The following is a 21,306-nucleotide window of genomic DNA, read 5'->3' on the forward strand; positions in this document are numbered from 1 at the left end:
AGTCATTTTTATGAACCTTTGTTCCGGTAGCGCTTTCGTTAGTCATTCAATTAACTTGGAAATTTCTCGGTGAAGCTAGTCTGCAACCGTACGCGGCGAAAACAGATTTTTTGGAAACCTTGTTCAGTCTCGCCGTCATAAAACTTGTTACGTTTTCACAGACGACTAGTACACGTTTCCAGTTTTCATCTTGTCACGTAAATTTATATAAGTCTGCATTCTTGTTGTGTATACATATTCCAAAAACTAGGGTGTTATTGGCATTACGAAAATGTTGGGGGCTCGTGCGTGGTCATGGTCTTGTGTTTTGGAATGTTCTGTGTTTTCTTGCGGACGAGGCCATGCATTTTAAACGATGCCAGAAAAGAACAGCGTAGGAACTTTCGGCCAGTTCCTGCTAGCTGCGTCTGATGAAATCGAAACTAATCTTAACTAGATCCTGCACCTTTTATCCTGACAGCTCGGAGATACAGACGTGAGAATAGATAATAAAATCAGATTCCTAGAAATGCCCAGCTTGACTGTCCCAAGCCTGATTTAACTGTTCAGGATGTTTCCGAATCTTCATATAACTTGCCGTTTTGAAACATTTTTCTTTCAGCCAACCTATTTGCCCTTCCTGCGCTATTCATATTCTAAAAGACCAGATTCAATCGCATACTACCGAGTATCTTAGACATTATCAAAAGTCGTTCAGTATATACGTAACGCCGGCAGAATTTTGATTGTGTGCAGCTGTGACTATTCTTTAAAGCGCGTTCAGCTTTTTAGTTCTGTTGTGTGCATTCAGCATAATCACAGAACCTTTTAAAGATGAAGCTCCAAGATGGCAAACGCACTTCAAATTATTGAGGTCAAGACGTCGTTGAAAATACTTGCTCGTTTGTGGCATATGCCAGGGGTGGCATAGAGTGTGACACCCGAATGGGCTGTTCAATTTGCGCAGGCTTTTTCCATTGTACCAATCAACACCTACTTCAATATATTAGAGGCAAAAGCCATCGTTTTACAGCGGCACAGGTGCCTAAGCCAGCGAAATAACTTCCTGCCTTTTTCTGCTACACGTGGCAAGAGCGTGCCACGGGCATTGCAAGCACCTACCAACTACGCCAACCTTTCAGTTGACTACACATTGCTATTCATGGGAAGCACCAACAAGCAACGACCGACAAGTGTGTTGTGGTAGGATAGCTGCGTGTAATCCCTTTGCTCACACGGGGGATTGGGACTAAAGGCTCGCGTGGCCCTTGCCTGTATCTGTGGTAGCAGCTACTTTCCTTCCTTACAGCTTTGTTTCTCGTTGTTGTCGTGCGGCTACCATTGAGGTTCCACTGCGGGGTGAAGAACGGGAAGGGGGTGATTGGTAGGAGATGGAGAGACAAACGTCTGCCGGCTGACAGCAGCACTTCTTGGTGTGTCAGCACCTTGTTCGCCGTTTTCCTACCAACGCTGCTGCTGCGTCGTAACCACTGTCGCTGCTTCACTAGTACTGCCAACCTATAGCTAGTCGTCTACTGCGAAGCACCGACAAAACTGCAAACGTCGCAACATCACCGAGCAATCACACACGCCTGAAGGGTAAAGAACTGAAAAAAGAACAACGTGGCCAAGAGACAACTGGGCAGCTACTGAGCACAACCGTCACCAGCTTACAACTCTTCGTTTTATACATCCCTCCTAGCAGTCCTTTGTAGTGGACGATGGTCGAACACCCAGTAGCGACCTGCGTCACTGCGCACCTAATCCTCTCGCATATCACTTTTGTTTAGAAGTCTACGTAACAGACAACCAAGGATATCAGTCAGTTGTGGCCGAAACTTTTAATTTAATTGGCGTATTTTTTATTCCCTAAAACCATTTGAGTGCATACAAGCTATTGCAGTTTAGTATACGTTATTGATATCATGCTCGTCGAAATTATGTACAATTGGCTGCCGATCACGGTATCTACGAGACTGAACCTTGTTTTGCACTAGGCAGAAGCCAGTAGTAGATTAGGTTTGGATACGATAGAAAATCCAATTGACGCAATAAAAATGCTCTTTTTGACAATGGAACGAACTAACTATAAAGTACGGCTCGTTAATTTCTTTCATTCACTTAATAGAAGAGGCGGACACGCTTCTTGCTACTTTGCCAAGCCGATTTCACTATCAGAACTCCTTTTCGCCGATTTCAAGAACTCCTATTCCTCGATTGTTTCGCAGATGGATACGCATTCAAGCTTAGTAAGTTAGCTGCGAAATTTATACTCAATAATTTTGATTATTCTACAAGAAATGTCATGCGCACTGTAAATATATGATTACTAAACAATCTAGAATAGACGGTATCTAGATATTTACATCTATAACTTACTCTAAGAAGCTGAGAAGTAGCATGAATGTTGAACTTGTTGCGAATTAGTATTTACTGCAACGCCGCTATCTTGACATAACACTAATCACCGTCATTGACTTCCCTAAAATCTTTATTTACAGCTTTGTTGTGCCGAGTTTGTGACGCCTGTAGTTAATTTAACTATTCAAAATCACCAGTCCTTCTAAAATAGAAAGCGAGCCTTGTACTTCATTCATTTTCCCTATGTTCGTTCATGTCTTACTGTTGTCTGCATGTTCTAACGTTACTTTCATACATTCTGTATCCAAAAGTCGAAAGAAACTTCTGAGACAAAGGACAAAATCTTTGGTTGAAGAGCCCCATCACTGTTCAAGGATTTCCCAACTGGGAATCACTTGTTCGTGTTCGCTTTGGGATGTATTGCTGGAAGTAAGAAAGTATGTGAGGAAGCTGCAATCGTGTAATGCGCAACGTTGACGACACCGACAGAGCCAGCTACAACGATGATATCCTGCGCGAGATCCTGCCACCAAGCAATCGCTTAGTAAGGCCGCTTGCGCCGGTTGGTGGGATCTGACGGGACTGAGTTCATATTGGGATAGCAAAATGGCAAAACGTACCACCAGCCAAGCCACACTGTCGAAATCTGATTTGGCTCCTTCCCTCTCATTTTTCCCTAAATGGTGAGGGGTCGCTATTGCTCCACTCTTTCGTAGTCGGCGGGCGAGCAACGGCGTGAGTAGGGGGCAGCTTCGTAAGCAAACCCCGATAGTCACTCACTCAGGAGCAAGCGCTTTCTGAACGAAAGCTCTCCCTGGGCTAGTGCCAAGCATTTTCTCCGTCCTGCTACCCCTCTTTTCCTATCACTGTCCGTTATGCTCCCATCAACGAACTCTACCTTCTTCTTTGGCCCTTCAGTACTTTTCGTGATTCCCTAGCGCCGTCTTGTGAGCGTTCACTGCCCGCATCATTTTCCTACGATTCTACTTTGCTTCTTTGGTCTTCCTTAGTCTCTCACAGGTTTTGGTCCTATTTTCTAAGCGTTCGCTGGCTCGCTTTAGGCGCAGCCCTGTCTGAGCCTACTCCTACTTCTCTCCCTCGTCGTCTTCATCGACGTCTTCTTTCTCGTAAAACTTGCATCACTACTACCACCCATCTCTTCGAATCATATCTTGAATGGTAAGAAGGCCGGGGCGTATTTTGCGAAAGTGCAATCGTTGGTCTCCTCCGTTGAACCGCTTGCTCTACTTGTTTTCTCACTCTTTTCCTACGAGGCGTCCTGCCCTTTCCTTCACCCTGGTTCAACCACTTATGCGGCACACACCGTGCGTTTTGAGGGGTGAGGGGGAGGTAGGTACAAACTACAGGGGAAAAGCAGACACGGATGTGTATGTGTGTATCTACAGTAGACAGTTGGCTGCGTGCGAAGACCGTGCTCGTTGGTACAGAAGAAAAACTAGGGCAAAGTCTACATGGACAAGAAGAATAACAACAATAACGCGATGAAATGGGTAGATAAACTCAGTGCGACGTTGGTATCTTCAGTGGGTTTTACTCGAGCTGATAGCCGTGGAACATCATCGCTTCAACCGCATAAAACAACGCCATCATTCGATGATCATCAAACAAAAAAAACAGCCGCTTGCTGTGCGCGCTAAGAGTCCAAAGTAATCATTTCGTAGCTGCAAGGACACATATTACTTTACTCATAAAAGTCGTTATGAATCTGTCGCATATCACGCCTCCAGCCACCTTATGGCTTACATTGAACTAGACACGAAGTCTTCCAACCAACGTTTCAAGGACGTGATATAGTCGAACGCTTTGCAAAACTGAAAGTCGTCCAATGAAGCACGTTAGCCAGTGTTCATCTGCTGTATCTCTTCGGCCAATTGCCTAATAGTTTCTCAGTTCAATTACACTACATCCGTGCATAAGGCATCCGTGCATCCCTAGGGGACCGGTGTCCTTTCCCTAGGTTCCCTAGGTAGCTAAAGATTCAGCTAAAATAGAACAAAAACGACCATCACTTCCAAGGACTCTCATATAGATGCAGTAGAAAAGTAATAAAAATAGCCTAGTTATGTGTACAGTTGCCACAATCTTTCCTATAAGGTGTTCTAATCAGTCAGTGGAGAGATGACCTGAGCTAATGTTTTGGAAACTTAAGGAGATTTTAAACGATTTATACCTAGCACTATGATACCCTCGTTTATTTATATAGTGTAGTTATAGTCATATGTAGTAACATATAAATTGAATTTCTTAATTCAATTCACCAGACGAAAATAAACCTGACCATTTATAGCACGAAACTTGTGCAACACGTACCCCTTTAAAAATCGATGAAACATGGACACTTCTGCATGTATTGCCTCAAACAATTATATAGCAATACAAATGCAACAGAGGTTCGAGTTAATGTAATTATGGTAATTGGTATCGATATCGACAGACTCTCTTAGTAGCCAGAAGCGAAAAGAATATCGATATCGTTGAGTAAATAGTAACATTCCTAGAAAGACTGACAAATAAATGATGTAACAATTAATTCCCATCATTGACGTACACGCTGCGGCTTTCGGAATACCGAAGGTACCGAATCCTGCTCCTGAACCTTTAGTGGCCTGATATTACAAGAACAGAGTAGATTAAAGATCTCTTATTATTAAAGATAGTACGTCTATTGAAGTAGGTATAGTAATTGTCTATTATTTTTGTACTATTTTGACCCTAAAATAAAAATGCATCAGAACTGGCATAAGAATTTCTAATCAAAGGCATGCTGTACGTATTGAGCATCGAGTGAAATAACGTCCAGAAGGAAATTAATGATAATAATAGGAAGAGTTATATAAGGTCGTATTATTCGTTTGCAATATTTCGCTACCTAATAAACAGCAGGAGCAGGATGGTGAGCAGGATAAATCAATAAATAGAAAGTATTTGAACCTAAGCAACAACTATACTCTACAGACTCAATTTTGCAGTTCAAAAAAGCTCCAACTAGAGAGTGCGTTCACAAATGCGAAAATTAAAATTAGGTCAACGTAATTAATCAAAAAAGAAAACAACTTATTGCTACATATAACACCTATCAGCTAGCTAACGACCGGTATGGGTATTCGTGTTCACAGTCTCCAGGTGCACAATACCATTTCCCTATCATACTCCATTTAATTATCTTTATTTTTCCAACCATGTTGCATCAGAAAAATCTCTATTCATGTGATAATAAGCTCCTTGTAAACCAGTTTCATGTTCCTCCGAGATTGCAAAGATGAAGAATTGTTTCTCGATGTCAACGGTTTCCCACACCGAGCATCGAAGCTCACTTTTGAGGTGTCAATTCCCTTAGTCCAATTTTTCTCAGCTATTTTCGCTGTAGGCAGTTTAAGAGATCCGGGAGTAACAGGTAACTGCGGTTACTACTTCCTAAAAGTTTTATCAATAAATTCTTTGCCTCAATCTAATCGCAGGATAATGTGCAGTCAGGAATTCAGAAAAACTCGACGATAACTAGGCCAATTATAGGACAGCATAGGCATGCATTAGAAACATTCCTTATTTTTAGGGTCGAATCATATGTAGTAAGTATCCCGAATGACTATGTAGAGTAACTTGGACTTCCTGGTGACTTTGTCTAAGGTTTCTTATAAGAGTTCGACTATCATTTTCGATTTAACTAAGTCTCAGCTTACCTTATACAGAAATTGTGGTTCCTATCGCTAGCCTGAGGTTTTTAAGCTGCTTACGATGACGAAAACAGACGCCAAATAGAGTTTCATGTCAGGGATGAATTGAAAGCAAAACACCTCAGGCGAGCGTGGTAGAGAAATTTCTAACTAGAACACAGGACTTGTGCCCCTAATAGAACAAGTGGCTGGCCTTTAGCTTTTGCCTGATTTTTTGGTAAACCGATGAAGGAAAAGAGGCTGGCGGTTAACGTGAATTAGGGTTCAATTTAAATAGTTTTCATTCTGTCCCAAGTACGCAAACACTTTACCTTAAACGCTTTTCGTCAAATACATTCAGGCGACAACTGGTGATAATGTGCTCTCTACCGATCATTTGACGAGACTGAATGTTCACCGTTGGTCGCACCTTGACGAGTTTTTGGGACATACTTTTATTGAAGTTGGTATATTGAAACCTTCTTGGAAATTGAACATATTGATCTAAAAACGCTTAATTTAACCAAACATTAGTGTTATATTTAATAATTTTCTACAACTACTGATTACTTATATAAATTGTGTGCAATATATTAATAGCTATGAACTGCTCACTAGCTCCAGATTCAGGTAGGATGTCCTGCCGTTAATTCGACAATCGTGAGCTCCATTTACAGAAATATGAATTAATTACACTGTTGCATACAAGTACTGGCCGAATAAACAAGTTAGGATGCAATGGCTCACCATATCATCCAGTTTATATGGCATTGTTGCGCTTTGATAATGAATTGACTCTAGCTTATTATGGTAACTGGTGAATTTTTTGGAAGAGCCATCTTAAATTCTCTTCATCATAAGTCAATTATTTCAATAATTCAGGTAGGATCAAATAGTCTTAATCTCAATGATAGGGTAACAAAACGTCGTCCTAGTATTCAATATCGGTAAACATTTCAGCTGGGTCACTTTTTCAGTACGTTCTCCATTTGCTTGGTTTTCTTCTGCAACATCTTATACCCATCGCTTAGTGCAAATGGATACTACTGGTGTAAGCCCATCGACCCTCCCCTTACATCATATGCTCGGGCACACAACAAAGTGAAGCTACACAGGTAGATAATCAATTGTTTCACTGAGTGTCTTTGATTGGCCGTCGAGGTCGGAAAAAGGTCGGATCGGTTTCGATTTATGCACCTCCGTCGTGTGTGGCCCGTTATGCTCGTTTCTTTGTTTTCATTTTTCTCCACTGTCCTGTTTTAGGATAACTTTTCTCCAGAGGGCTACATCACAATGCCTTACACTTCTTGCTAGCTGAATTGGTTCGTTCTTTTTACGACACATATGCACACTCATAGACGGGTGCACGTAGGCCATAGCGCAACCTTTTCCATCCTTTTGGTGAATTTCTGTGGCATGGTATACCATCGCGGTCTTCGCGATTCTGCGTCCTCGTTGTGAACTATCCTTTATTTCTCAACTGCTTTACCGTGCTCTTCCTCGTAGTTCGTAACGTCATCCTTCTCCCTCAAAGGTCCCTTACTTCTTTCTTCTTTTTTCGCCTGTGCGCCTTACCACAAGAGTCTACGACAGCAAAATCGTTGGAGTCGGCCGTCGTAATCTTCCATGCAATTTTGGGTAAGCGGATCTCTGTGAATCCTAGACCTTTCTTCGTCGTCCCTGTTCTATGTTTTCTTCCTACTGTTCAAAGCGTTCGTCGACTTTGCACGGGCGTATCGACCCGGTACCCGCGCCGCGAGTCTCACGCGACGCTCTCGCATAGCTCGAAAGGCTGATGCACAATGGTTTTCCAATTTGGACCAAGCGCCACGACGCAATTCGTGTTCGTCGGAACGACCCAAGCTAACACAAGAAAGAAGAGAAAAAAAACTCCAGCGTTCCTCTCCATGGTATCTGTACAAACACTGCCTGCTAGATTCGCCTGCTGTACCGCCTGCACCTCGTCTCCTGATCCCGGACACGAGAGATTTCTAAAGAGACTTTTTCAAGCGTTACGCATTCTGCGGCCTTTCTGACTTGGCAAGGACATCCGTGGTCTTGTAGCCTGTTCCTGATTCAAAATAACAGTGAGACGGTCAGATTGGAATGCCATAAAACTACTTGGTGGGCAATATTTGTGAGTTGGCCTTTGACATGGATGGCATGCTATATTAGCTGTTTCGACAAATAGGTCAATAAGTACGACATACCGGCAAGTACGACAAATTGGCTTCTACCTTAACCCTTTTGACTTGACGTAATTGACCGACGATGTTTAGACCCTTAGAAGATGCAATTCAATGTTGATTAGGTTATTACTGCGCTCCATTGCCATAGACAACATGCAAAAATGTCTGATGAAATTTGGAACTCGAAGTAGTGCTTCCCTGTTTAGCCCAGTCGTTCAAAGATACCCTGGCTCGCTACCATTGAAATAGAAATTCTGCGCTACACTGCATCTAGAATGTAACGACGAGAAATCTCGATTGTAAAATCCAAAAAGAGAAATGGAAGTAGGGTTGGGTATGTGTGTAAGCTTGGGGCAAAATGTATATACAGTTAGTAAAAAAAAGGTCGGCTCACAGCTAAGGCAGCAACCGTTTTGATTGCTAACTTACTCTTCCCAAATGCGTTTTTCAACGCTAATCGAGGAGTTTTTTTTTTCCTAAATCTAGTTTTTTCTAAACGTTTTTTTTTAAGAGTAACTTCAACTGTCATATAACTACATACCCGTAGCCTACGTCCTGCAAAATTGCAAGCGACCTTTTCTTTTTACGCTTCCTCCTACAGAGACTATTGCAAAACATATTATGAATCCTACGAAGGGGATTGAGTTTGGTAGAAGAGCATATTTTCCTCCAATGGTGCCAGTTTTGACCTATTGACATTCTGTCCAATGCTTAGCATTAAAATTGGGCATATTTTTTAGAACCGTGACTAAATAGGGTAAAAAAAAGCTACCTACTACAGACGATAACACCACTTTGCGGTCTATCAAAACTACGCAAACGTGACTTGACTGTTAATAAAAGTGCATTTTAATACTGCTTGTAGCCAACACTTATCATGAAGATACTAAAACTGTTTGTAATGCTCGCTTAGTTTTACTGCAAACGTAGAAATACTTCTCCCTTTTAAGAAGTACGTAGTGCGCGAAATAATTAGGTCGCTTTTAAGTCTGTTACGTAGGTTACTCTATTTACTTAAACGAAACCTTGAAACTGACGCACTGATGGGTATCGACCTACCATGACTTAAGAGACTTTGTGGGCCAGAGCGGATGCAACATCAGGAAACTGTGGGGGTCACAGGCTAATACACTATGTCTTAATTACTTCACGCCTAAAAGAACTCATTATTAAAATTCGGCTATGTCCTGACGACTTGACACAGACCCAGATGCTGCTGCGTGTCGGGGTTGCCTTTGCAGAAGAGTTTGATATGTGGCGGAAGAAATTCACATCTATGTATGCGCCTGCCACGTGCCTAGTGACGTGTGACCTAGCTTTGTTCGTCTCTTCGTCACAAGATCTCAAAACATGGCATCTTTGTATAGCACTTTCTTGTCTCTGCTTTTATTTAATATTTCCACTGACAGAAAGATCCCCGACAAGATGCGCGTTACTTCGATAGTATCCAACTCATGATGATCCTAATTATTCGAAAAAAAATGAACCCGTAAGTGATTCCTCAAAGGAAAAAAAAGTATGTCGGGTTTACAGCTGGTTCCTCAGTGTACATCACTATTCAATTTGAAGCAATTTTAGGCTGGTCGAGTAAGAAAAAGGTCGTTGAAACTCCATGGGTGTTCATCTTAAGTTAAATGAAAAACATTCCTATATATGCACAGGATTTTTTTATTATGTTGAATGCATACGTACATATAGTTAACCTTTACAGTGCCTCAAAAATATATATGAATTAATGATATAGTAGTAAAGGGTGGGTTAAATGAGGGTGCAGTAAGAGAGCTTTTATAATTTGTTAAAACAGCATTTTTGCTTTATGTGTGACGGTTGAAAATACTATTAGAACTGATTTTTTTTTTAGTGCTTGGTATTTTGAATTTTCAACTAAATCAAAGGTTTCATCGTTTTTCAAAAAAATTAAGCGATAAACACGCAGGATTGCATTCCCCGTTGCTCCGGGAATGCATTAATGACATGACTCAACAAGCCGATAACTTTAATACGTAAAAAGAAAGATATGCCACCTACTGAAAAAGTGGTACAAGCTATAATAACAAACAGTAGAACGGATATTCGACAACATAAACTTGCTTGAAGGATTGCCCCATCCACCACATCGCCTAGTTCTCTATTTTTTTTTTTTTATCAAAAAGCTCCTCTGCGAAGGCAGACGACGCAACCTGACGGCGGAAAATGAACGAAGCAGGTTGGGGTACGAAGGCTTGGATTGTGAGTTTGAGAGACGGCCCAAGCCGGTCGAAGAGAGAGGCCATAGGTTTTAAGGTTAATTCAAATGCGATCCATCAGGATCCTTTCCGCCAAAGAGGGTGTGAAATACCACTTCGATGCTGTTGACGTTACTGCCAATGTAAGTTGGGGCCAGCAAAGATTCTAAGCAAACTTTCACCTCGCTCATATGTGGTAGACAAAAATGCTCATGTCATCTTTTGGCTTCCACACTAGCCGAGCGCCTATCCTTCAATCCGACCCCAATGGTTAGCTAGATTCTAGTTTATAACTACATCAGGTGGGTGAAGGTTAAAAGATAAAGCGTACAAATAACACCGTTCATAAATATATCGTGTGAGTTTTATGTGTCGAAGAGTGAAGATACGTGCATCACAATGACAATTAGAAAAGTGAACGATGTCAAAATTCGCTCTGATACAAGGGCTTGTAAATATTATTTATTTGAAATATATTAATGTTTCATTGTCACAGGCTTTGTACCCCTTAATGGATGGCACTGTATTTTGATCTGTATTTATCTTAACAAAAAATACCAACCGAAATGCCGAGACGGAGGATAGCGCAGTATCTCCGTGTCTTTGAGAAGGTTGCATTTGATACAGGTTACCCAATAAGCGTCAAATGTGTTCGCCATGTATCACTGTTTATTTTATCATACGGCAAGCAACGTAAAAAGTATTTCGGTACATTTATTTTAAATTGTACACACACGTTTTTGAGTCTAGATTGCATCGAAATATATCTAATCCATATATAAACTTTTTATGTGTGTTTATATATCGAATTTGTAAAAAATCGTCACGTTTTCTTTCGGTTTCACTGTATTTCATAGAATCACATGGGGACGACACAACCAGCTGTCGTCTGGTTTCTTGCTTTAACAGTATGCTACAAAAGTTTCTTAAGTTTTTCTTAGAGCTAATTCAAGCTTTTTATTCGTCTAGTTCAGAAATAGGTGGATTTGATATATATATATATATATAATCTTGTATGTCAATGCATTTTCTCGTTTACTGAGGCCATCATCCAAAGATGACCAGTTCACTTTGGGTCCTTTGTGTGGGAAACAACAATTTCTTTAATAGTCTGATACGGTTTGTTTGCTATATAAAGCACACGGTAAGTACCTTGCGATGCCTATTTTTGGGGCTATTATACGTTTGAACATGCAATATATTTTGTTCCTTCTTTGTCGATATATATTTCACTGCAGAGAAGAAGAAATTATAGAAAGAAAGAATCAGTTTGGCTAACATTTGAGAACCGATGGAATAATAAGCAAGTTAATTACGTGTGTAAATTTTCTTCCTACCTTTACAACTTTAAAAAACAGGGTACGATCTAGGTACTTATTTGGGTCTTTTGTAATAGTTTATGTCACTTTTTAATCTGAGAATGTGTAAACAACTAATCCATTTGGCACAGATAAGCGAAGCGGCTTATTCTTCCCCCTAGTGCAAAAACGGTCCTCAGCTCCAATTTGTTCTTTACTGACTTATAACCGCAGACGTTTTCTTCAATATTGTAAAGTTGCTTGTACAATTTTTTACAAAGTTCCTCATAGCGACAGAATCAATCGTTGCATAAAATAGTTATGTAATAACAGCATGCAATAGAAACATCTTAAAAGGTTATAATAGGCTTGTGCTAAGAAGCATCTAAAACTTTCTACAGAAACACCGCAGCCTTCCCACGCTTCCCAGGCATCATCGTTCAGAATATCTTCTGACTTTCTATTCAATACGGTCAAAACGCATTCATTCATTATAAAACTTTCACGTTTTCTTTAGAAGTGAGGTAACGTTCTTTGCTCAACTGCTTTTTCTAGTACAAAATATATCTGTGTAAAGGTTTTCCTATTATACGAACATAATAGACGGGATAAAGAAGCAAAGACTGACACCTTATCAATCAGCCTCCGCTAGATACTGCGGCTGATATTCTTTTCAATCCTTTTTTTTTTTTGCATGCACTGATTCCGATTATAAATTAGGTCACTTTAAAAAAAGTTCAGTTCAAGGGTACCCAGGTGATTAAATGATCTAGCAGTTTCATTGATAGCATTTCTCAGTACTGTAAACGGACATCTGTTGGCCTGCCTGCATCGATCCTGGCTATTCCTTAATTCCTGTGCCTATTTTATAAGTGTAAGCATCTGCGAGTATCTATTCGTTTTATCCAGATCCTACTATGTCCTTTCGACCAATTTTTACCACCTCAACTGATATCCCCGCCGTAGCTATTCGGGCGTGACTGAATAATTCACGCTTCCTCGAAGCCCGGTCTTTTGTCTTTTGGCAATTGATGATAGAATGTTGTTTTTATACAGACACACAGATGTGTACTTTCTAGACAGAGAGCTTTTTACACGATAAAGACACCAGTCTAGCTTGAATCATATCCTGTTTGAGTGTTTACCATAGATCTGAACAGCGCGTGAAATGGTAAAAGCGGATAAAATACTTGCAGCCAATACGGTTAGACTAAAATAATAATCAATTGAAGGAATATTTGATTCAATAAGTGTTTTTCTGCATTAGCCGAACTTCAGGTCAACTTCATGAACATACACTAAACGTCGTTGTTCCGTGTAAAATTTGCTGGAATTGTTGAAAATGAGCTTCCAGCTTTTAAGAAAGGCATTGACAATATTCTGCTTAGAGCTAGTAATTAATAATAATTGTATTACCGCGAGATGCACGGTTGACATAAACTTGTTTTGCTGACTGTTGAGTGAACGCCATTTCTAACCGTAACACATCTATTATATATCTGTAAGGACATACAGCAGTACATTACATTCTTCCGGGATTGCAAAACCTAAAACGTTTCAGCTCTGTTACTTATTCGCTTGATACCAGAATCTTGTTTGTGTTAATCAGAAAAAATCGACTACAAAGCTGAAACTTTGATAAAGGGAATTTGTCGTTGATTCTTGTCAGACAGTTGTTGTTTGCTCCGATGATTCTGAATACGTAACACAGCTGACAGAAATGAATCTCTATGCCAATCTCTTTTAGCGTGGATGGGCCAGACTATATTTCTTGAACGATTTCGTTCAGCCCAATGCTGGGCTCTGGCGCCGATTCGGTCAAATTGTAAAATCGTTATTGGGCACAAAGGCGGTCTGTATGCCTGTGTATGTGCGATATCAATAATCGTTTGGTAAAGGGAAAACGGTTGTCTTCGTCTGGCCTGAGGCTTAGCGCGAGCCAGATTTGGCTTGGGATCGAGTACATCGTGTATGGCTCCCACCATATGTGCCTAACTAAAGTAACTCCTGTCGTGCGTTTGTATGTTGTCCTTTGGACTCTATAGTTTGTTGCCAGTCTATCTATGTGGCCTAGCTCTTAAAGGGCATCGGCAAGCGAGCTTTACGGTTACTGGCAAATGACGGTTAGCTTAGACGTTCTGTGAGCACCTCTGTGTTAGCATACGCGTCGTTCACCGCGACGAAACTACACCTTCTCATTGAGTTGAACAAATCTTGAAGTACTGCAGCAAAGTTTTGGAAAGAGAAAGTCGCACATAGAAACATTCAGCGATAGCAAAACGTACCGTAGCAGCTATAGGCATACTGTACGTGACGTATACGTTGGCGTAGCCCCTTTACCCTTGTCCCGTCGCTTGCGGTAAACGTCGGGACTAGCTTCGTCTAGCGTCAGCTGGCCGCCATAGAATTCTGAACGATGGCTATATCACTAGCGGCTGGTAACGGCTGGCAAACTGTCGTCACCAGGAAGGCGTTGGTAACCTTCAGTCCTGACAAATGATGTAAAAGGAATAGAACAAAGCGAATGAACGGTCCGAAAGCTGCGGTACTGAGACAATAGACAAAGAGCGCGAATAGTTCGAGAACATTGGCTATTCAGTAGGGGAAAGCCATGCCGGATAATGGCCCTAAACCGTTGGAGAAGTGTTGTCATGCCACTTTTAGCCGTTCATAGAAGAAAACAGCACAGCTGGTAAACACTGTATATTTGACCAGACAGACAAAGTACTACAGTTATTACATGGGACGTTTGTACGCCTGCTTATTTTACAACTTCCTAAGGAAACGCATTTAAGAAACGCGGGTGCGTTTATAATGGCGGATGATCAAATCTTATGAATATAACCAAAAGTGTTCTAAAAAACGATAGTTGGATGACAACCTATGTAACCAGACCTATTACACGTTCACTGGAATAATACGTATAGGTAACAAAGAATATAGGAGGGTTGAAAACAGTAGAGGAGGTACTTTTTACTGGTTAATATACAGTTTATGTTAGTTGTTGGATTTTATCTGTAGCTTAGGGAGATTCTACAAAGTAAGAACACATTAAATTTGATACAAAATATTCTCCTTACCGGAATAGCATATGTCGTCAATGTTACTTTTAGAAGATAAATTCGGCGCCTTCCTACATACGCCGCAGAATTTCACATGTCATAATTGTGGGACTGGGTCATTTTCTCTGTTACGCTCTACTGATTCGGAATTCAAACTTTATCCTTGATTAAGTCCTGATTGTTCGTTTGCCAGACTCCTCCTGAAGGCGGTATACAAGTCGAATTCTCTAGCGAATTTGAAATCCCGCTGGCAAACTATGTAGGCGAAATCGTCTTCCAAAGAACTGTAGACTATTTAATCATTGAATCAGTGACGAAAATTAAAGACTTCAGACAATGGAAACACCGAGATCAAATATAAAATTTGACAGTCCATACTAAGCTTTCTAAGCTAAAGTGTTTCGTTAGTGGTTATTATTATTATTTTTTTTAATTAGATTTGGTTCGTCCAATTTTTTTCTTAGGCCCATGTGTCACCATACTTGGGTAACCAATGTTGCTGAAATAAAGACTGTATCTGAGACCTTAAATGAAGAGATTTCTCACGCACGTTAGTGTTGTGCTATAGAAAAAAAAAGAGTAAATAAAGGTGTATCTGCTACCAATATATATATATAAAATCATTGATTTTAGGTTTATATTTTTTATTAGCGCAACTGAGACTTTTCTAATAGCCAATCAATCATCTTAGTTGACTACAACCACATCTGTGCAATGTATAGAAACGTGAGGATCTCTTTTATTAAAAGTAGTGATATGCTATATCTAATGTGGTCCGAATTTATTTCCTTCAGCTACGTCCGAAATGACACGTATTTGGCAATCAGCTCACATCTGATACTTCGTAGTTCCTAGGCATACTTTAACTTGAATTGTACATCAACTTAAGTGCAATATAGTGTCTGCCTTTTGTGCGTCGAAAAAGGATCTCGCCAAAAAAGCCAAACACTGATCTTCTATCTGCGCTTTTCCTCTTCCGCAAACTGGGCTGATCATATGAGGGAAAGACGTGACCCTATACCCAATGACTAATCACCATAGGTCACGTGCTCGACAGCAGTCACTCTGAACACGAACCGCAGAATACTATACTAAGTTATACAGTGCTCAATTCAGCTAAAGACCCAAGTTTCAGCATAAAACCTAAAAAAAAAATATTAAAAAAAAAACAAAAGAAAGGATGTCAAAGGAGTGCCGTTTGCTTAGTCTCAATCTGAGGTTCTGGGAAAAATACCAATCGATAATTGCAACACTGTGATGAAGTACTACGAGTATACTGCGATCTAATGAAGTTCCAGCTGTCGAGGGTTTTCAGGGTACCTTTCTGATGTGATGAGTTATCAAAAGAGTTCTCCCCGATTAGCTGTAGCCTTACAATCGCTTTGCTGAATAAAAAGAAGAATATTGATATTAAGTCATTTGCAAGCGTGGCTCTTATTAGCATTAGAGAATGGCGAACGCTGTATATTTTACGCGAACAACGACACTGATGATATGGAAAACAGAACTAAACAAGCGGATTGTGGGTGCATAGTTTTGCTGACTGCGTACTTGCAAAACGTATAGGAAATCCGCCAGCATCTGAGTACAATCGATTTATAAGGCAAATTGCAAGCCACATGTCTTTTATGCTACATCTGTATGCATCGTAAATAAGATCTGCGCTATTCCCCGGTACTATGAGCGAAATTCCTTTCGGTTGTAACCAAGTGCCCCATCTTAACAATGGAAAACTTTTTTTCTTTTTCTCATTTTTCGATGACTTTAGATGAAGTTCCCTAGGTAACCACATAGCTATTTAACATTTCGGTTCAACTTTTCAAATACCATTCGTATCTCGTGCGCACGGTAACTTGTCATGAGGAATAAAACCGGTACATGTAGATCCAATTAGAATTTGGTACCGTATTTACCGTAACCTGACAGCCACGAAGTCCCCGCTAGCATTACGTCTATTGCGTTATCATGGCGTATGTACCAGTTGAGTCAACGTGAATTTCTTCTCCAACTTGGCATGTTAGTTACCGGTTGCTAACTAACTCTCTTTGGCCAGTAAAAGCATCTTTCAGGCAGTGCGGCCCCTGATGAGGATGTTGGCTTACAACGTAGTTCGCTTCTATCCCGTCGCACTTTCTCCGGACGGTGTAAGCTCTGTTATGTTTCCCGAGTGGGTCTCTTCCTAGAAGCGGGTTGCGTCCCCTCTTCTCTCCTACCATCTTGCCGCTGCCCTTGCCGCACAATATAATCCGATAAAACTTGTTATCCGTGGCCTGTGTGGCCTGCTTATTGTTGAACGTCTGTAGCGACTGTCTGCATGAGTGTATTTGTACAAAAAGAAGGTGGGATCTTGCCGCAAAAGTGGATCGGGAAGTCTAAGGAGTAGCACTATAAAAAGAATGTAGAGGAAGACGATAGGCAATTAATGGTCACTTGGTTGCAGTCTATGCCGGTGGAGTCCGGGAAACTCTGTAGTCCGGGGAATCGGGAGTTGGCCTGTAGTCCCTTTGTAGATGGCTGCTTATCCGATATTGGCGACATTCGATTATCCAACTAGCTGACGGTCATAGTCGTCTAAACGGGAGTAACGGTGGCAAAAACGGACAGTCTCTTCTTGATACCGCGAAGTGACAGATATGCTGTCGTAGTGGTATGGCCAACAAGCTATTGGTAAATATTGCTTAGATACCTATCACTTGAGATGCAATGTTACGGGCATGTAATAGTATAAAAGGCTTGAAATACTTTTCTGAGGCACGCACCGTTCCAAGTAAACGTGGACGTGCTCAATGTCTCATAATTTATAGTGCTGGACAGTTCTTAAAGTAAACGTTTATCAGGAATTCGTCAAAAATCACTTTCTATTATCAAATGGATACGTTTTGTATCGCCATAATATATGCCCTAACGTCTGCATGCCGATTCATATCAGTCCCCAAAAAATAATTAACATAATAAAAAATTAATAGCTATTTCTTACTTATAGCTATATAGCTTATTACAGCTAGTTATGTACACTTATAGCTAATTCACTTGAAGAAGCACACGGAGATCAAGAAGTTTTAGTGATGAAAAGTGTCCAACGAATGAAATGTTATCGAAACTTGAATATTAGGCACATTTTTAAAATGAAGTGAAACCAACTTTCCAGATTCCTGTCTACTTAACTTACCATTTTCCTTAGTTCAGTCAGCAATTGCCTATTAAAAATATAGTTTAAATTTCAGTTGACGTATTCCGAATTCATACAACGGACTTGGATATTATAAAAGTACATAGTAAATTATTACATATGGAGCAGTTTTTTTGCCTCGAAGCTTTGTACGATATTCTGAATTATTTTTGAAATTTTTATAAGACTTTGCTGCACAATTACTTTTAAAACACCGATGTTTTTTGTGGTGAACCGAATTTGCTCGAAGACTAACTACTCCCACAGAAGAAGATAAGGCTCATTTGTTTGTTCTGTTCTGGTGAGTTTAAGGACTCCGAACAAGTGTCTTGCAATGTTGCAAAAAGAAAGAATGTTACGCACCTCAAAAACAGTATGACCAAAGCAACGGCCAGCGACGACTGACCGCTTCATCAAAAGCAGATTGACGTTTTCTTTTACTTTTTAGCATTTTCTTCACTTCTCTGTCCGGTAGAAGACATCGGACATCGCTCAAACTAAAAATATAACAATTTCAACGACAAAGAAAATGTAATCATAGCGTTAGTCGATGACCCCTACCTTTGTTCCCCTGAGTGGCCCTTGCTTGAAATGTAAGACTAGATGAAAACGACTTGTTATGTTGCCCTATTGCATTTTCGGATTGATCCTTACAGGTTTGCTTATTCTGCATTTTATTCAATCTACGATGCGCTGGAATACAAAAGCGCAGTAGGAGTTCGTAGAGGTACCTCTCCTTTCTTACTAATAGATATAGTACCATTGTACGTCAACAGGAAATTTATCATTTGAGAGAAACGTAGATTATACGATTTGAATTTTCCATATTTCCACACTTGGCAATTTGCAATTGGGATTTTTTTTATTCCCTTTCGAATGCAACGTTTTCAAATTGTTCAGATTTGTTAACAGGACCTATATCTGACGAGCTCATTTATATGGTGTTTATCTATACCCATTGATCTATTCTGCCTTGATTAGTTCATCTGCTAGCCAAATCCTGTTTCGCGTCCGTGCGAGAAGTCTTTTGATAATATGAATGGACTATAGTTATTATCCATGGAAGGTTATCTTGAACCTACAAGGCACGAAGCGAAAGCAGCTCATCACTTGCTATCCAGGATCGGGTCTGAGTCACCAAAAAGGAAGAGACACAAGTGGATTAGATGGTTGTTGGTTTGCTCGCTCGCCGCGTGCAACAGCATTCAGTGAGTAACACTGATGCAATCGGATGCTTCCTCAACGAGTCAAAGAATGAGGTGAGACGCCACTTACCTTACTTCACTGATCAAAGGCGTCCGACAGGTGGCTGCAGATCGCTCACAACTCATCATTCTCCTGCTTTGTTGATCAGGGTGAGTCAGCAGTGTAAGCTATATCACCAGAGGGGACTATGAAACGAGCATATTGAGCAATTACGATTCTGTGGATGCTTCCAGATTTTTTTGTCTATGTACCTGACTTATGATTGGGAAGTTAGGCTGTCCAGGCCGCCGTCGTATATTCCCTATATTTACACCTGTTCGATTACACTAATTAGCTGTAGTTCTAATTAGTCAAGCTTCGTGACAGTGCTCCGTGGGTTAGCTGTCGAAGTTCGTGTGTCTTAAGGACGAGGCGGACTGAGATCTACGGCGAACTTCGCAGGGCTCACTGTGTAACTTAGAAGCCTCACCTCTACCGTTTATGGAACGCTAATGTATTTCCAGACATTGAACACATTCGTGAGAATAAAATTTATATTGACGTTGCAAAAAAAAGTCAATAAATCCAGACACCAATTTTGCAACCCGTATCAATCTTTTTACGAAATGTATGTACATACTGATCAAATAAAATTAAATCCTCCTTTATAAAACGGAGCAAAGTTCAGGTAATTTTATTGAAATGTCTTCGTTCATTTTCGTCAGAGTCGAAGGCTTTAGAACAAGACAAATAAAAAGTAGGTCGTTCTCTCGTTAATTTAACTAAGACTTTATACGGACTGCTTATCAGCAAAATATGGCTTAAGCTAATAGAAAAGTTTTATTTTTTACTAGACGGCCTAAATCGATGCTTCAGCCATAGGTTTACCGAGTCAACTAGAAGCACGTAAGAGAAATTACACATCTTCATTTCACCCTGCCATTTAAACTTTGTTTCATACAAATAATCAGTTGGGAAGTTATAAAGAAGACCTGCTTACATCGATATAAATGTAAAAATGCGAACTTTTCGAACTAGCAACAAACATTAGTATAGAAATTGTTGAAACACGATAAACCCACCTCTTCACGCACAACTCAGCCAACACGAAACTCAAAGCTCATCATACACTTATTGTCCACACTGATTATACATGTATATATAGAAATTCTCTGTTGTCCAATAAAATGGCGATTAGACAATAATCTGTAAGTATAGCCACGCTAGATTTAAATCTACTGCAAATAATCCTTTTCATAAGTTTGACATTGCGAAGATGAAGGTACAAACTAAACGAAATTACCGTTAACGTTAGATTATGCATCACGACTCTGTTGTTAATCTCTTGCACGGAATCACATAATATATATAAATCACATAATAAATAAAAGAGTAAATAACATTTTTCCAAATTGAATTCAGTATAGTTTTTATCCCTTCAAGGAGATAGAATTGTTATTAAGAATTCTTAAGGAGGTTTGCTTTCTTTTTAGGTCGTAATATACGTATAGGTGTTGAATGTGGCCGTTCATTTGTATTTAGCCGAGCCAACACTGCTAAGAAATACACTGTCATGTTTTTGTTCTTTTAGTCCGCGTTCTGCATAGCAACGAACAATGTATCGTATGATGTTAACTTCATTATCATGATCTTCATTAATTATGAAGATCTTCATTAACTTCATTAATTATGATCAGGTACTGTGGACAGGAACCACTGCAACGCCCGATGCTGTGTACCGTCGTAGTCTGCAACGGCGCGTGACTGCTGTAGTGTTGGCGCTTACCAACGTCAAGCTAATCGTCTGCAAAAAGGCGGGCTGTCCTGTTGATCTAGAAGGTACTAGCGGGCTTCCCAAGCATGCACATATACATGCGAGTGTTTCTCAGAATATATAGGACCCGTATAGTTTTGACGATCGTCCCCTTATCCTACAACTATATCATGTCAGGATGGAAGATTCTAGGTAGCTGCATAGAAGCAACATAGAGCTAAATTTAGCGTTTCTATAATTCGACTGACGAAAAAAACTTTGTCATGGGATTTTAGACAATAGTAGGGCACGGTGATTCAGAGACCCAGATGCTGTTCGCTTCAGTGCTGTAATCTCATAAAGAGCGTCATCGTTATAAGCAGTCCGATCGTCACTTTCGTCCTCGCCGTG

At 40.3% G+C, this 21,306-nt stretch overlaps 1 protein-coding gene and 1 long non-coding RNA gene across 8 annotated transcripts in view; one reads left to right on the top strand and one right to left on the bottom strand.

Annotated features, from left to right (window-relative positions):
• Positions 1 to 21,306, top strand: part of LOC111252595 (uncharacterized) — a 41,711-nt gene that overhangs the window by 9,603 nt on the left and 10,802 nt on the right. The window lies entirely within an intron of this gene.
• LOC111252638 (uncharacterized) lies at positions 10,763 to 21,304 on the bottom strand. 7 transcript variants are annotated; one of them, XR_015324965.1, is made up of 4 exons: positions 19,233 to 21,304; positions 19,040 to 19,086; positions 18,321 to 18,454; positions 10,763 to 17,985 (listed from the first exon to the last, which is right to left on the bottom strand). It is a non-coding gene; the product is annotated as an uncharacterized LOC111252638 (long non-coding RNA). The 7 variants fall into 7 exon arrangements; XR_015324956.1 differs by lacking the exon at positions 19,040 to 19,086 and having other exon boundaries at positions 19,233 to 19,651; positions 20,225 to 21,292; XR_015324966.1 differs by lacking the exon at positions 19,040 to 19,086 and having other exon boundaries at positions 10,763 to 17,449; positions 17,958 to 17,985; positions 19,233 to 21,287.

The sequence above is a fragment of the Varroa destructor genome, unplaced genomic scaffold, assembly GCF_002443255.2.
Source record: "Varroa destructor unplaced genomic scaffold, Vdes_3.0 BEIS01000001.1, whole genome shotgun sequence".
NCBI lineage: Eukaryota > Metazoa > Arthropoda > Arachnida > Mesostigmata > Varroidae > Varroa > Varroa destructor.